General features: G+C 52.5%; 2 long non-coding RNA genes across 2 annotated transcripts in view; one reads left to right on the top strand and one right to left on the bottom strand.

The window, feature by feature from the left end:
* Window positions 1–1,794, bottom strand: part of LOC131486935 (uncharacterized) — a 31,692-nt gene extending 29,898 nt beyond the window's left edge. Inside the window, exon 1 of the long non-coding RNA XR_009249526.1 lies at window positions 1,605–1,794. This is a non-coding gene — a long non-coding RNA (uncharacterized LOC131486935). The remainder of the gene's footprint in view (window positions 1–1,604) is intronic.
* A 7,561-nt stretch (window positions 1,795–9,355) lies between these two features.
* LOC131488489 (uncharacterized) lies at window positions 9,356–14,885 on the top strand. The gene is made up of 3 exons (XR_009250231.1): window positions 9,356–9,463; window positions 9,813–10,010; window positions 14,627–14,885. It is a non-coding gene; the product is annotated as an uncharacterized LOC131488489 (long non-coding RNA).
* Window positions 14,886–14,975: the final 90 nt, after the last annotated feature.

Raw genomic sequence — 14,975 nt, 5'->3', positions numbered from 1 at the left:
AACAGTACCCCTGTCACCATCCACCTTCTGACTCTGACTTAGTTTTCCTCCTAGCAGTTTTCACTCCCCTGTTTGCCTACGTCTCTCCTATTACGACTGAGCTCCAGGAAGGCAGGGATCTCTGTTCTGTTCACTGCTGATTGTCCATGCCTAGAATGACACTGGGCACAGAACCAATATCTTGACAGACACTTGTTGGTTGAATACAACACTGCAGCAGCCAATGATGATGCCAATGACAAAAAAGGCCTAGATCCTTTTAGCAATGCTTTTTTTTTTAAAATATATGAAATATTTTGCTTAATTTAAATAATATCTTTAAAATTAAAATGTATTATTCTTTAAAAAAAATTAATTGTTAATTGTTTTAAAGGTAAAGAATGATTCCGAAAGATAAAATATAACATCATTGGTACGCTTTAGTATGGCCTAAATTGAGCCATTTGCAAATGTTTGGGTTTTATTAAAATTCACTTATTAATTACTAGAAAATTATTTACCTAAAATATTATTATTTTTTTATTGGACTGATTGTATATATATAGTTCAATATAAGAATATTTTTACTCTCTGTGTTTCTTTTCTGTACTTTATTATTATTTGTTTCATTTCATGATTATTACTGCAAATAACTTTGTTGAATATAGAAGAATATAGAAAAGGTTTTTTAAAAAAAATCCACTCTGAGGGGCTCCTGAGTGGCTCAGTCGGTTAAGCGTCCGAATTCGGTTCAGGTCATGATCTCACGGTCCGTGAGTTCGAGCCCCGTGCCGGGCTCTGTGCTGACAGCTCAGAGCCTGGAGCCTGCTTCAGATTCTGTGTCTCCCTCTCTGCCCCTCCCCTGCTCATGCTCTGTGTCTCAAAAATAAACAAACATTAAAAAAAAATTAAAAATCCACTCTCAGTGTGGAATGTGTTAGGGATGCCACTGAATATACCCACAGGAAACAAGTCCTTCTTCTGATGTCCCATCTCTGGGAACAAGGACCTATGTGATGGACAGGAGGGATGTGGGGGAACCTTCTAGGGGCGGTTGAGCCCTGCCATAAAGTGGGACAGCTGGGGTGAACCTATCTCTTGGGTGAAAGTTACCCTAGGATCCTGTAGTTAAGATACAGGATCAGCTGCAGTAATGTTGTACCAAAATCCAAAATAATAGTGGCTTATACCAAATAGTTTCTTTCTCTCTCCTACCACAGGGCTGGTAGAGAAAGCCAGGCCCTTTTGATTTTGCTGCTCTGGCATCCCCAGCACTGCCCTTGGTGACAGTTAATCTCATGCGTCAACTTGACTGGGCCATGGGGTGCCCAAATATTTGGTCAAATGTTATTCTGAGTATTTCTGTGCTTTTAGGGGAGCTTAGCATTTACATTGGTAGAATGAGGAAAGCAGATTGCTCTTCCTATTGTGGGTGGGCCTCATCCAATCAGCTGAACGCCCAACCAGGACCAAAAGGCTGACCTTCCCTGGAAGAGGAGGCACTTCCTATACCCCTCTTCACGTGGGCCAAAGTGCCCCCTGCCCTCCCCACCCCCCCAACCCTCCCCCCACCCCCCGCCCCAGCTCTGCCTCAGAAGGGAGAAAGAGGAGGGCAGGGTATGTACCTTTTCTACCAGCCTTGATCCATAAGTTGCCTACGTTACTTTTGCTCACATCCCTTTGGCCACGGTTTCGTTGTGTGGCCACATAAAGCTGAAAGGGAGGCTGGAATTCTGGCTGTTATGTTGTTCAGCTAAAAATTCTATTACCACAGAGGCGGAGGAAAATGAATATGTAGTGACGATTGGACTTAGAAAATTCTAGAACTGGAATTTTCCTCTTTCCTACCCCTGAAGATGGTAACCCAGCAGCAGTTAATTCATGGTCCTGGAAGGGGCCCGGATATCACATCCATCCTCGGGGAAACTGCTCCAACTGTTAGAATATCCTGCCTTGGGGCTAGGGAGGAAAAGAAGGGCTAAGAAATTTGTGCAGTCTCCTTTTTTGCCCGGCTGCACCCCCAGATGGGCATTTCCCCCTCTTTTTTTAAGCAATGTGGCTGTGCTCACTTAACTCAGCCGTCTTTCATGGATGAATTAAGGGGGACGAGAGTAAGCCATTGTTTCCCAAACTTGCTGTAAGACCCACTCTGGGTGTTGGTAAAAAGTGCACGTACCGATCTATCCTGGAGATCCCGCTCTTTGGTCTGGGAAAGAACCCAGGAATCTGTAGGTTTAACAAACTGCCCATGTGATTTTTAATCAGGTAAAATGGGGAAACCCTGGGCTATTTCCCCCAGCTTATCTAGAGTCTGTCCAGAACATGGAGATTTACTGCAAAGATATTCAGGACAACATTCCAGGACAGGAGCTGTGGCATGAGGCTTAGGCAGGAAGATGAGGTGACGTGGGGAGGGGGGGGTCCAGGGTGGTTCCCCAAGGCCCCCCAAAGGCCAGCACTTCTCTTCTTTCCAGACTCTACCACCAAAAGGACTCATCTGCCTTCTCTTCTGTGGCTTCTCACTTCTCCCTCCCATGCCCATGGCTTTATTCTTTCCTTGTCCGTTGACGCTGCGATCCTGCCTCGATTCACAAGACTGGGTCTAGCCCCGCTCGGGGATAGCACTGTGAAATGTGGCAAGGAGAAATCTCTGGGAGATTTCTAGCCACCTTTGCCCTTCCCCGAGAACATTTACAAATAGAACTGATACCTCCCAAGACAGGTACTTCCAACACCTCACCTTTCCATAGGACCTGGCAGTTTGCAAAGTACCTTCGTGCCCATCCTCAGCCATGGAGGCATCACCAGTGCTGGGTCTCTGCACCACTCGATCGAGCCTGTGACATTCAACTTGCCACACTGCTTGTCCTCCTGCTTCCGTGAAAACTGCCTCACGGCTTCCTCTTCCTCGCAAGCCTATGAGTGAATTACGAGGTCCACCGGGCACAAGTGGAAGAGTTAATAGAAGGGACGCTTAGTCAAAGACCCTTTTACTGCACTTAGGAAGTTGACATTATGGAGTCTCCCTAGCTGTTGAGGAGGGGCTCCGAGGATCAAGGGAGGACTTTTCCTCCAGGCCTGTCAGCATCAGGCTGCCCTTCACCCTTCCCATCGCCCTGGGGCAGGGGTGAGGGGTGCAGGGGGGAGCCAGGTCACAAGCCGGGGCCGCCTGGGCCCTGAGTCCCGCCCTCCCAGCCGCCGTTGAGGTTGGCAACACGTAGCAGCTGCTCCTTTCTGTAGGCGAGCAGGGTGATCCGTCCTTCCCAGCCCATTAACACAGCACATGCGGAGCAAGGTTAATGGAACCGAGATGGGGCTGGCAGGAGAGGGGGAGCCCCGTGGGGACCGTGCATCCCACCTCCTGTCGCTCAGCGTACTCTCCCCTCTTCCCCGCGCTGGGCCCATTCAAGGAATGTGTCCATCTGTGCACCTCTGCTTCCAAGAGACGGAGGGGAGGGGCCGAGGGATGAGGAGGCGAGGGGCCGTCTTTCTCCCGTGCTCTTACCCACGGGGCCCGGAGGGAGGGCAGCCACCAGCTCAGTTAAGGGAGTCATTAGAAGAGAAAACCTGTTTTTATGCTCACAGGTTGTGTGATTGCATTGTGGGTGCAGACAGAGGCAGTCTGCAAATCTCGGTGCACTGGGGCCTCCCTGTGTGCCAGGCAAGGTCCTAGAAGGACACAAGAGAAAGAAGGGCCACCCCTGGGTGAGTGCCATTCCCATCAGCGTGCTCCCTGGCCCCACCATTTACTCCTAAGTGGAAGGAAATGGCTCCAAAAGGTGCAGATGAGTCTGAGATCCGCCAGCAAATCAGATGCAGATTAGGTTGGAGGGAGGAGGTGAGAAGGTACCCCATCTTCGGGGAGGCTACAAGGTCAGTGGGTACAAATTGCACAGATGAAAATGACCCACTTCATAACCTGAGATCTGGGTGCGTTTTCACACCCACTGATTTGAAAACCGGCCAAAGCTGCTCAGGTGACTTTCCTTCTGAGGAAGGAAGGAGAGAGACCTCGCTCTGTGGCTCGTTAGGCAACGGAGGTGCTGCTCGGCTCCCTGCGGTCCAGGCCTCAGAGGGGAGACCCTACCAGAGTCCCGCCCTCCTCCCGTCCCGGCCACGCTCCCTCTCCCACTGGGGGACATGTGCACAGTTCATGCACACAGACAGTCGGGACAACTTGTCACGGGACTTGTCACGGGACAGCGTGCTCAGGTCCCCTGATGACGTGAGATGTGAGATGCTTCAGAAGCAACTCAAGTGGATGCTAGGAAGGACTTTCCGGGCACTTATGACACAGTGACTGGAGGAAGTCGCCCTAGCCCTTGTCCTGAGAACATTTACAAATAGGACTGTTAACTGACACCTCCGAAGATAGGTACTTCCAACACCTCACCTTTCCATAGGACCTGGCAGTTTACAAAGTACCTTCGTGCCCATCTTCATTGGTTTCTGGAAGGTAATCAGATTATAGATGTTGCAGAGGCAGGGCAATGAGGCTCAGTGGTTCAGTGACGTGGCCACGTTCACAAAGCCAGTAACCGGGGAGCTGGGACCACAGCTGAGCTCTCCCTGGACTCCATTTCTCTTCCATTTACCTTGGAGTCTGTGTCTGGTGTTGTGGGTGAAGGGCTGCTGTGGGTGCTTCTGGAAGGTCCTGCCCAGCAGAGACAATGGGAAACCAATGGCATGGCTCAGGCCATCCCCATCCTCTTTGGGTCTTTGTTCTTAGCCCAAGACCCTCCCACCAAACTGAAGTTGAACCCAGATGGGAGAAAGGTGGGTCTGGAGCCACCACTGTCCTTCTGACACAGGAGGCTGCAAGGGCACCGGCTTCCCAGGGCAGGAGGGCACCCTCCTCCCTTCCACCCAGTTCCTGCAAGTTCTTCCTAGACTTCTTTCTTGGGCCCTTTCTCAGCAGGTGCTAAGTGGGGGAGATGGAAAAGTGTCTCCTAACTCTTGGTTCATGGGGACATTCCAGGCTGAAGGGCCTGGAGAGGTACAGAATTTGAAACCAGTGAGGTGTGGGTATATGTGCCTTTGTGTGCGTGTGTGGTTTGGGAACAAGCAACTTCTGCTTCCTAATGAAAAAATAAAAGCTTGAAAGGGATTTGTTAAATCAACTGAAAGGGGCCCCTGGGATCTCCTTCTCTCTCATGCACAAACACTTTCCCAGTGCGCAAATGAATCAGGACCCACATGGATCCGATTTCACTCAGAAACTGCACTGGTTTATAAAACCCAGAGAGGAAAATTGCCAGGGGCCAAGTTTATTTTCGTGTCTCTGTCCACACACTCCCAGAAGTTTGTTCTGGCCTCTCTACCCTCTTGGGAGATGGGGTGTTTGCATGTTCAGGTGGGAGGAGGAGGAAGAGAAGTCCCTATCGTGAAGTCTGGACCAGGTGAGCTCCTGAAAAACTGGGATTAGATGCGTTATTTATCAAGGAATGCGCGGGTCCTGCTCCCGAGACATGGAGACTCAGCCCGGGAAACGAGGACGGATGCTCTCAGGTCCTCCAGCAAGGGGCTCAAAGGCGATGGGAGAGTATCTTTACCCTCCTTTCTGTCTTTCTGGGTCTTTCTCTTAGGGCCTGATTAACAAGACAACGTGCAGGGTGGAGCTGCTCTAGAAAATGTCCCACTGGAAAAAACCCTGGGGGTCTGCCTGGTGACCCAAAGATATGCTTTGGGGGGATGTTAGAGAAACCCAAGCTCAGCCCACACTTGGTCGTCCCGCTGAGGACTGCAGGGTAACTGCAAGTTGCCTGTGGTATAATAAAAAATACTATATGAAATAAAATAAAACAAAAACATCTGGTCTGGTCTTCGTCCGGGGTTCCTGGCAAAGAGCTCCTCCAGCCCTTGGAATCTTCCTGAGTGATAAGAGTGTCTTTTGCGTGCTGATGCCAGGACTCCAGCTGGGTTGGAATGTGTGTGTGGGGGCGTGGGGGCTACAGAGCTTCAGGATGGGGGCTGGTGGCCAGAAAGCCTGAGCCCGGGTTAGAGGTTTGGAACTCTAGAGAGGGACTGGAGATTGAGTTCCAATTACCAGCAGCCATTGATTTAATCAACCATGCCTCCGTAACGGAGCCTCCATAAAACCCCCTAACCAACAGGGTTTGGAGAGCTTCTGCGCTGGTGAAAATACTGATGTGCTGGGGATATGGTGTGCAGGGAGGGCGGGGGGGTTCTGCCACCCCACCCCTCCCTCACTTCTTACCCTGAGCGTCTCTTCCATCGGTCGCGTCCTTTCTAATAAACTGGTGAACATAAATAAAGTGTTTCCCTGAGTTCTGTGAGTCATTCTGTGGAATTATTGCACCTGAGAGGAGGCTGTGAGAACTCATGATTTACAGCCAGTCGGTCAGGACTTGTGACTCGTGTTTGGAGTGGGGGTGGTCTTGGGGGACTGAGCCCTGTGACCTGGGGGGTCTGACACTAAGTCTGGGTCGTTAGCGTCAGAATAGGATTGAATTATGGGACACAGGGTTGGTTTGAGAGAGTACAGAATTGGTCGTAGTGTGGAAAAGCCACACGTTATTTGTTGTCAGAAAGAAGACGCGGGGCGCCTGGGTGGCTCAGTCGGTTAAGCGTCCGCCTTTGGCTCAGGTCACGATCTCACGGTTCGTGGATTCGAGCCCCGCATCGGGCTCTGTGCTGACAGCTCCAAGCCTAGAGCCTGCTTCGGATTCTGTGTCTCCCTCTTGTGCTCTGTTTTTGTCTTTCAAAAATAAATAAAAAAATTAAAGAGAAGAAAGAAAGAAAGAAAGATGACATGGCATTGCCAGAGCCCCACTGTCCCAGGCCCCTTGTCCCCAGACGGACAGGAAACAGGACAATAATTATAGGAGATGACCAGTGAGGGTCACTGGAGACCAAAAAAGGGCCTAGACAGACCCCGGTTTCATGTGCCAGCTGCCGACGCCCCCCATAGGGTGTCTCTCCAGGTGGCAAAGAATCTTGCAGGTGCCTGGAGCCCCCACACACACTCTCAGTCCCACCTTCTGATGTGGGGGAGACAAGGCGTGGTGATCGTCCTCTGCCTGGAGCCTCCATTCCTGAAAACCCTATTCCAAAGGGCTTCCAAGTTAAAGCCCAGACCATCGCGCAGCTCTCCCGGGGTCACACGGCAAATGGTGACTGTTTCTAGGCACAGAGGCTGTCACCTACTTCCCACGAAAATGCCGAAGCCACAGGCCACGCCGCCTCTCCCCTCTCTAGGGAAGCACAGGGTGGCCTGGCACCACCTCCTTTCCCCAGCTGCCTGGGTGCCCGGGTCCTCTGAAGTGAAGGCCCTCCAGAAGTGTCTGGTACCTGAAAAGAGAACCGATTGGCCCCCTGACGCCAAAGGAACACTGCAAAATCAAAATTAATAAAGGTTTGATTGCATGTCTACAAAACACGTCAACTAGTCAACTGCCACTTCACTCAACTCCCGGTTATGCTAAATTATAATTAATGTGGAGTGTGTATGCAGCTTAAGATGATTGATACATTGTGTGGCCTCCCAAGTATCAGACTGAATAGTGCACGGAGGTCATAAAATGACCCGGTCCCCCTCCCCATCCCTGCTTCTGCATCAGAAAGCCGACAAAGGACTGGGAGGAAAAGGAGCAGGGAAGTTTCAGCTGGGGGGTGGGGTGCAGGGAGGAGCCCAGCTCTGCTCCTGTGTGAGGCTTCTGGACCACGGAAGGCAATCTAGCTCATGGCCCGCCCTTTCCATCAAACTTCAAATAACTGCCCATTCTTCCGCTAACTCAGAATGATGGCCAATCCAAACATCGTTTGAGCTTGGCCGTCGGGCAGCGTCACAACCGAATGCCCCTAGGCTGGACCCCCAAGTTTGGGGGGCCCAGTCCACCTAGGAATGGCTGGGGGTGCCACTGGGGTAGTGAATGGTCCACATTTATTCAACAACCTTCAACAAACACCGGTGCCAGGCATTATGTTCAATCCGGGGGGTGCAAAGGTGAGCAAAACAGCCCCCCTTCCCTTATGGAGGGCGGTGTCTTATGGAGGCCAGAGTTGGTGCCATAACCCTTTCTCATTTGGCTCTGGAAAGCTCCCTGGGAGCAGTCAGGGCAGACGTTAGTTGAGCTTTATCTCCTTTTTCAGAAAGGCCATTGAAGGCGTCCAAGGTGGCAGCTACAGAGCCCGGACTGCCTTTCCCCATGTGCTGTTTACTCCATTAACAGGCCAGGCCTCTCGGGGATGGCCATGGGGGTGCTGTCCAGACAGCCAAGGACTGCTGTCTGAGACTGCTGGCCTTGGGACCCACTTGCAGGCTGAGCCTGCAGCCCTGCCCCCAGAGGGAGGGGAGGCTGTATCCAGCAGTGGGGGGGTGGGGGGGGCGCGGGGGGCTGGCTGCCAGGGCCCAAGGGCTGCTCCACTGCGCTCTGCGAGCTTCTGATGTTATCTGCAACTAATCAGCTATTTATTTCAGCCAATTCATTATGTTCTCTTTGAACCGCGCTTCCTTTTCCGGAGAAAAGCTGCCCTGGAATTGGTTTGAACGTCAAGGGTGAAATGTGCTTGCGGGCTGCATTCCGGGGCCAGCTCTGCGCGCCTCGGCCGGGCCTGCTCTGTCACCGCGCCTTCAGCCGGGGATGGATGGGCAAAGCCCACGCGGCTCTGTCCCAGGAGCAAGCGTCCTGCCGGTCCTGCCTGCCAAGGTGCTAAATCAGCCCCGGCTTCGTCCCCCCTCCCCGACCGGCTATCTCCATCATCAGCATGAAAGCGTCCCGCGCTCCATCAGGGCGCTGGGCTCCCCAGCAAATCCTTTGTCTCCTGCTTCAATCCCTCCGGAGCCAGCCGCCCCGTTCAATCACCCCCCCCCCCCCAGCGCCCGGCTTAGCTCTGCTCCAGCCCTCCCTGTGGGCTCTGTCAACCCCATCACCCAGCCTGATCCTGTCACCTGCTCCACCAGCCCCCCCTCTGGCCCACAGCCACCCCAGATGAAAATCTACTTCCTGCCATCACTCAGGCTCCTCTCCCCCCCACTCCCCCACCGCCCTCCCTGGCATCAGATTTTACCGCCCAGTGCGCTGGGCTGGGCCTCTCCTTGCCCCTCTCTGACTCCCTGAGAGGGCAATGGGAACATGGGAGGCGGGGGAAGGGGGCTTCTCCTCCTTTTCAGCCTCCAGACTCTCCCCAGGGGCTGGCAAGGTGGGATCTCACCAAAGCAAGCTGGGAAAAGCCCCAGAGCGGCGGGTCACCCTGGCCAGAGAGTGTGGTTTCCCTGCAGGACGCTCTCTCCCTCTGAACTCCAGCAGCTTCAACTTGGGGCTGCATCACTGTCCCAAGATGGCTGCCTCCCTGGGAATCCAGTTGCTATGGCAACAAGAAGGCGCCCCCTCCCCCCCCCCCCCCCCCCCGGAGGCAAGGGGTAGGGAGCCGGAGAGTTCAGAGGGACATGAAATTTGACCACAGTGGCTGTGTTGTGCCCTCCTTCCCCCATCTCAAGGGACGTGGCCCTTCTGGAGCACAGGTGGGCAGGTGTCCCACGGCGGGCTTTGTGGCAGAAATGGCAAGGGAGCCACAGGGACGGTGCCACTGCCAGGGCAGCCTGTCATTCTGGGGGATTTGGGGGACCCGTGGGCCGTGGAGCACAGAAATAGAAGAATTATCCTCTAAGTCCGAACCCGCGATACATCTGTCTGGCAGAGCTTCCCTGTGACAGAGCTGCCAAGACCACTTTATGGGAAAGGCTTTACCCTAGAAGCTGTCAACCTCAAAGTTAGGAGCGTGCCCCGACTCCTGCCACTTCCCTAACAGCCCCTTTGGAGATGGCACTCATGAGTGGCCTACACCCTCCCTTAACCTATTTATATTTTCAGACTGTGACATCTCCTCGGGGAATGAGCTCCCTGAATTTATGGCCAGCTGCTCAGAGGAGCGTTCCCCTTGATCTGCTCCGTACCCATCCGATGTGCGCGTTAAAGGAATCCCCTGGTGTTCGGTGCTTTGGGATCTGGTGAACGACTCTTCATCCTGCCCTTCCAACCCTCACGGCAGCATACACTTTAATTTCAAAGGTGAGTATTTCACGATGCCCCATGTGCTCCAGGTGACTTTACAATAGTACCTCATTTATTCCTGACGACCCCGGGAGGTGGCAATTCTAATCTGCATTTCAAAGGTGAGCCAACCGACCTGCGGAGGAGAGTCGACTTGTCCACCAGCTGGCACAAGGCAGAGGTGGGATTCCAGTAGGTCTGGCAATATGGTCGGTACTTGTCCCACGAGGACCCAGCTACTCTCAGGAACCTGTTTGTCCTGGAAGGGCAAGAATTAAAATAAGAGACTTAATTGCCCCGGTTGAAAATAAGCAGAAGACTTCTTCCTCCTCTCCCTTTTCTTTCGGAGTTTTTTCCGGTGTCCTTTTCAAATGTTTGGAAATCTTTATAACGAGTAGATGAGTCTCCTGCAGGTCCCAGAGCTCAGACATTTCCTCAAAGACCCGAGGGCCATCTTTTTGAAATGCAAACATCAAGAGAGAGAGTGCACATCACTCTCAGTCCCCGTGGGAGGGTAGGAGCCTAACTTCGGTGGGTGCCTTGCTCCCTCCCGTTGCAAATTCTGCGTTTGTTTTTCCTCTGGATAAAGCCAATAAACTAACACAGATGGTCGCCCAGTTACCAGGTAAAAGCAGGATGTGTGACAAATGGCGCTATCAACACCTCTTATATGAGGATGAGTTCTCGTCGATCATGGTGTGTAAACAAGGGGTATGTATGTAGGTAATGGGTTGTGGCCACTTGGCTACCGAAGGGGACCAGAATAAGCCACCCCAAAGTATGCCCCTTTGGCAAATGGACTGTTTTGAGCGGAAGGCCACAGAGGAACAGCAGATGCGGGGAAACCTCTAAAATCAGAGCATAAATGGCTCTTTTGTCAAGAAAAGTTACATTGATAAAGGAACATTCTGTCTTTGAATTCTCGTACGTGATAAGCGGTGATGCCCATCGCCTTCTGGTTTAATGCATATTCGATAAGAACACTGTTCCCTCTACCTTGGTGGAGGTTTTCTGGGTTGGGAGATTTTTTTTTTATTTTTTTATTTCACTTCCCCTACAGTCCCTTTGCCTTTCCAGTCATAGATTCCCTGTACTTTGAAGGTGTGCCTCTCACCCCTAAGACTGGATGCTCATGGATGTTCAGGTTCCCGGTCTCAGGGGGCGTGGTCTATTCTGAATTAAGCTTTGCTGGTGTGTGAACAGGTATCTGACCCCAGCGAAGGGTGATCCCTCCCTGCCTTCTTAGGTAACTGTTAGGCCATCCCACATTTGGGGGGAGGTTTTAGCAACTACTGCTTTAGCCAGCAGAGCTGCCCCCCCCCCACAACTGACATCACCCCTGTCTTCAAAAACCTTTGAGGTCTAACAGGTGAAGTCACAACTTAGTCATGTACCACTCCCCCCACCAGCATAACTTCTGCTGCTCTTCCAGTTTATCTCCCTATTCCTTTCGGTCCCCTGCCCCGCAGATAATCCACTCAGCCTTGCATTATTTTCAAGTGCCTTCACTCACTTCATTCCTTCTGGCTTGGAATGTATCCTCTTCGGGTCTCCACCCAGGCGAGGTCTAGGTTTTCTTCAAGAACCAGCCCACGTGCTCCTCCCCCTGCAAATATCAAAACAAGACCCCCGCCAGCACCTTCTGGCTGCACCACGCTACGCACAGACCGCATCTCGAAGTTTTTGTCTGGTCGGTGTCCCCGGCTAGGTCTGTGACATGTCCTCTGCAACACACAGTTGTTTGAGGACGCCACCCATCTCCCTTTTGCATCACATCTTCCAACTGCACCGAGCCCAGGGCCTTACCTGCCTACCCGACTCGGTGCTCAGGCAGGGCCAGCCTTGGTGACGAAGGTGGGTCCTACCGTCTCAGGTGACACGTAGGCTGGTATAGGGTTTCCCAAAGGGGAGGAACTGAGAGGCTTTATGTTTGTTCCTCCTCCGCAGTTGAGGGTCACAGACTCTTTCTCAGCTAATCAGCAGGTGGAAATGTAACCATCCCGACTGGGCCACCCAGCACAAGGCCTTCCTGCTCCCCTTCTCTCTCCAGAGTAATAAACAGAGTCGTTACCAGGTGCCTCTTGCAGCCTTCTGTGCTGGCAGGTTATTTATATGCAAATTTGCCTGTCTGTGGTGTTGGAGGCTCATAAACATGATAACAGAAGCTTCTGTAGGGGCTGGGACGTGATGGAGGGTGGGGAGAGGCCCTCTAGCTTCTGCGCGGAGAGTTAATATGGGATTAGCCACAACCAATTAGATGGTATCGAACCCAAAGGGACCCAGCAGCTTAGCTAAACTGAAGATCCGGCTGAGGGAGGGGGCTGTGGCTGTCGGGAGGGCCTCAGGCACTGGCGGAGCCATCCCCCAGGAAGCCAGGCTTCGGGGCAGAGTCCCTGACCCAGGCCCCTTGGAAAGGGGCCCTGGGAGGGAGGAAGGGCACGACCCTGACCTTCACGGCAATCCTGGCATCCGTGGATGCCAGCAGGAAGCATCCCCTGCTCTGGGGGTGCAAAGGTATGACAGCCCATGCTTTCATGCCCTGGTCCCCTCACCCCTGCTCACCTTCACCTCTGCCTGATAGACGGGGACCCATCCTCTGGAACTCCCCTGGGATGCCCTCCCCGCCCCAACAAAGCCTTGCTTAGCCTGCCCTGCTCTGGGGTCCTGTAGGACATGGCACACGCCTCCATCTGCCACTCACCACACTTTGTCTCCGGGTCTGTCCCCCATCTGGCCCACAGCGTCTGAAAGCTGCACATAGCATCATCCACCTTTGGCTCTCCGGGCCACAGTCTGGTGTTTGGCACAAAATAGATGCTCAGTGAACGTTTTGGGGGGAAACTGGGAAGGGAAATACAAAGAAAGCCAAAGACATTTGGACTTAAACGCTGACATTACTTGACTACGCCCCCCCCCCCCCCCACCAAAGTATGTCTCCTTAGCGCATGGGTTATTTAGAGCTAAAGGCCATGGAGAGCCAGCAGGTATAGGGAAAGCTCTATAACAGGGAACGAGCTTTCCTTTTGTAGAGGGAATTGACATCAATCAAGGAAATTTCCATTTGGCAAAGTGTCTCTCCTGTACCTGGAAGAGGAGACTCTTCACAACTTTAAAAAATATTTTTTTGGGGGGGGCGCCTGGGTGGCGCAGTCGGTTAAGCGTCCGACTTCAGCTCAGGTCACGATCTCGCAGTCCGTGAGTTCGAGCCCCACGTCGGGCTCTGGGCCGATGGCTCGGAGCCGGGAGCCTGTTTCCGATTCTGTGTCTCCCTCTCTCTCTGCCCCTCCCCCGTTCATGCTCTGTCTCTCTCTGTCCCAAAAATAAATAAAAAACGTTGAAAAAAAAAATTTAAAAAAAAAATTTTTTTTTAATGTTTTATTTATTTTTGAGAGAGAGAGAGAGACAGAGTACGAGCGGGGGAGGGGTAGAGAGAGAGGGAAACACAGAATCCACAAAGCAGGCTCCAGGCTCCGAGCTGTCAGCACAGAGCCCGACGCAGGACTCGAACCCGTGAACCACCCGTGAACCACAGGATCGTGACCTGAGCCGAAGTCGGACACTTAACCCACTGAGCCACCCAGGTGTCCCAGACTTTTCGCAACTCTTATTAGTGGAACAGGTCCTGACTTATATCTGCATACCCAGCCCTACTAAACAACTCCTATACCCCCCATTTTTTCCGGTTACCTCCCCACAACTTGCCACCCCGGCCCCAAAGCCCCCTTTTCCTTTATGTAGTCTAAGACGGAACAGGAGTCCAAGTCTATCCGCCCCTTGGGGGATTACTCACTATTGGGAGCTCCCATGTATACGTGGGATGAAGCACACATTAATACATTTCTGTTTTCTCTTGTTAACCTGTCTGTGGTCAGTCTAATTACAGGGCCACAGCTGGAGAACCCCAGGTGGACAGAGGAAAATATTTTTTCCCTCCCTACATGCTGCTTTTGTGATCTTGGGCAAGTGATCGTACTCTTTGGTCTCAGTTTCCTCATCTGTAAAATGGCGGTAACAGCCCCTCAAATGACTCTCCTATGTGTAGAGCCTGACCCTTAGTTTGCTCAGTAAAGTTAGTTATGTTTCCCTTGCCATTAACGGCTTCCCTTCCCACCCTCCAGGGCATCAGGTCACTGGTCACACATTCTCTTTTCTCTCAAGGGGAGTCCGGTCCCTGGGGAAGGCAATCAGGAAAGATGAATTCAGCAATCAGGAAAGCAAAGACTTGCGGACAATAGAGTAGGAAGAGAGAGGAGAATTGGTTGGAGACAGAGAATGGAAAATGAGCCACAGCTTCTGAAAGGGCCTTTTTATTGTGAGGGTGTCCCTGAGAGTAGCAGGAAGCTCGTGTGCAGCCACAGAGAAAAGGCTAGGAGTGCGGAGTGAGGAGTGGAAACCTTGGTCTGCTTTCCGGGCCGGTCCGCAAGCGGGCACCCTGTCCCTTGGACCCCTGCCCGGGGCCAGGCGGCGTCCTCCACCCAGGCCAGGGCCTGGACGTGAGGCGGGGAAAACGGCTGCTGCTCTCGATTTTCGCGCAAACCCAGGGGCTGAAACACGACTTGATGACCTCCATTTGGACCTCGGTCTGTGCTTTCTAACCGATTGAGTTCTTCTTTCCCGTTTCTCTCTTACCTCAGTCAAAAGACCCTGAGGGTGAAGCTGAAAATACCCCCTCAAGCAATAATGACTACCCCAAGGCAGCAAGACCCCAAGGCAATGATCCACCTGACCTTTATTGCCCACCTACGGAACCCACGGACCTTTGCCCCGTACTTGCCTTATATAAACCTGGAGGTCTTTTCAGCACTTTGGAGACGGTCTTTGAGATGTTGGTCCTCTGTCTTGCTGATGTCAGCCCCACTGAGAGCGGCTGCACCTGCTCAACTTGGGACCCCTGGACCCGGCTACAGGGTCTGATGCTGGGCCCCAAAACCCCATCTCTAAGGAATCCCTCCTTGAAGACCTCCAGGGGTTCTGGCCACTTCC

Source organism: Neofelis nebulosa, chromosome 10 (assembly GCF_028018385.1).
Source record: "Neofelis nebulosa isolate mNeoNeb1 chromosome 10, mNeoNeb1.pri, whole genome shotgun sequence".
Lineage (NCBI taxonomy): Eukaryota > Metazoa > Chordata > Mammalia > Carnivora > Felidae > Neofelis > Neofelis nebulosa.
The sequence above is the reverse complement of the archived record's forward strand: the minus strand, read 5'-3'. Positions and strand labels throughout refer to the sequence as shown.